This window comes from Octodon degus, unplaced genomic scaffold (assembly GCF_000260255.1).
Source record: "Octodon degus isolate 3935 unplaced genomic scaffold, OctDeg1.0 scaffold00236, whole genome shotgun sequence".
NCBI classification, from domain to species: Eukaryota; Metazoa; Chordata; class Mammalia; order Rodentia; family Octodontidae; genus Octodon; species Octodon degus.
In genome coordinates, this window is record NW_004524812.1 from 1,308,878 (window position 1) to 1,311,050 (window position 2,173).

Here is a 2,173-nt window from a genome sequence, read left to right on the forward strand (position 1 = left end):
TAAGAAGAATATATGCAGTGTGTTAATTATTGAAACTGTCCTACCGATTTGATTTGAAACTGTCTCATTGCTATTTGTTTATCAATAAAATTATGGCAAAAAAAGAAAATAAAATAGATGCAGAAAATTCTTTTGACAAAATCCAATACTGCTTCTTAATAAAAATCCTGAAAAAGTTAGTATAGAAGGACTTTACCTGAATGTCGTAAAGTCATGTATAACAAACCAACAGCCCAAATCACGTTAACTGGGAAAAAATGAAAGCTTTCACTCTAAAATCAGGAACAAGAGAAGGACTGTGGTAGTTAATGGTGTCAACTTGAGCAAGAAATACCAAAATAAACTGGATCTGCATATTTCTGGGTGTGGGTTAAGGGATTTATTGAAAACAGCACAGTCAACCTGGGTGTGAGTGGCACCTACCATTAGGCTTGTTGCCTAACAGGATAAAATGGAAATGAAAAGGAAAAACGCATTTGTGGTTTTCAGAGAAGCTCCAGTCTTCACCTTTACCATGAACACTATCTTCTGGCTTCTAGTATAGACTCTTGAGCCTACAGCACAGACCTTTCAGCCTCTTGATACAGACTTGTATGGCCTACTACACCGAGCTCCAGGCCTTCAACTCAATTCTTTGGATTTCCTACACCCTGATAACCCTTTTTCATTCTTTATCACCTGACTCTGACCAGCCATTATAAGCCTATTTTGGAAATCCTTATCCATTGGTATATCTTGCATTAAATCTGTTTCTCTAGTAAGCATTGACTGGCATACCCATTATCACCACTTCTGTTCAAAATAGTCCTTGAAATATTAAATACAGCAATCAGACAAGAGACAGAAATAAAAGGGATACAAATAGGAAAGAAAGAAGTGAAATCATTAGTATGTAGATCACATGATCCACTGTAAAAAAAAAACCAAAGAATTCCATCAAAAGCTCAGAACACATAACATACACTCAAACATTAATAGCATTTGTGTATAACAATAATGAACTCATTAAGAAATCAGAAAAAACAATACATTTACAATATCAACACAAAAAAATAAATATCTAGGAGTTAATCTAATCAAGGAAGTGAAAAATATCTACGATAAAAACTACAGTATTCTGCTAAAGGAGATTGATGGGGACATCAGAAAAATGTAAATATGTTCCCTGTTCCTGAATATGCAACACCAATATTGTCAAAATGACCATATTTCTCCAACTGATACAATGTTTCTCCAAAATAAGACCTAACCAGGTAAGTCCTAGATTCTCATTATCATGGGAAGGCCAGTTGCATACAGAGATTATACCTCACTATTCTCTTCTTAGTGGCTACTCTGTAATGGAAAATAAAGCAAGGATAGGTTGATAGGGACGAATATTTTTTATCTCTAGTTTCCAAGGCTGTTAGCTCTATTTTCGGGTAAAAATGGTATATAGATTCAATGCAATTCCAATCAAAATGCCAATATTATTCCTCACAGAAGTACATAAAACAATTCTAAAATTCATGTGGAACCAGAATAGAGAAAAAGCAATCCTGGGCAACACAAGCAAAACAAGAGGTATCACAAGACCTGTCTTAACATTATACTAAAAAGAGTCTTGGCAAAGGGACGCATACCTGCAATTCTAGCACTGGAGAAGTGTAAAGCAGGAGGAGCACCATGAGTCCGAGCTGCATAGTGAGACCCTGTACCAAACACATAAAATAGTTATACTAAAAAGCAACAGTGACAGAAAGTGGCATAGTTCTGGCACAAAAACAGACACACAAATGAATGGAACCGAATAAACACACATCCTCACACACAATTAGCTATTTAATCTTTGACAAAGAGGCCAAGAGCATAATTTGATGGAAAGACAGCCTATTCAACAAATGTTGCTACATGCGGAAGACTGAAGTGGGACACATATCTCTCACCACGTCCTAAACTAAAATAAAACAAGATCAAAGATTTAAACATGAAACAATGTTTCAAATCAAAACAATGACTCTAGTACAAAAAAATAGGTAAAACTCTTGAAATCACAGGTGTAGGCAAAGACTTTCTAAACAGAATTCAAATTGCCAAAAATAAATAAATAAATAAATAAATAACAGCAAAAATTAAAAAATGTTATCATATGCAATTTAAAATCTTCAGCACAACAGGTCCTGCTTTACCTTGG

The 2,173-nt window shown here is 34.7% G+C and overlaps 1 long non-coding RNA gene across 1 annotated transcript in view; it reads left to right on the plus strand.

The window, feature by feature from the left end:
- Window positions 1-1,709, plus strand: part of LOC111813891 — a 6,223-nt gene extending 4,514 nt beyond the window's left edge. Inside the window, exon 3 of the long non-coding RNA XR_002819019.1 lies at window positions 1,656-1,709. This is a non-coding gene — a long non-coding RNA (uncharacterized LOC111813891). The remainder of the gene's footprint in view (window positions 1-1,655) is intronic.
- Window positions 1,710-2,173: the final 464 nt, after the last annotated feature.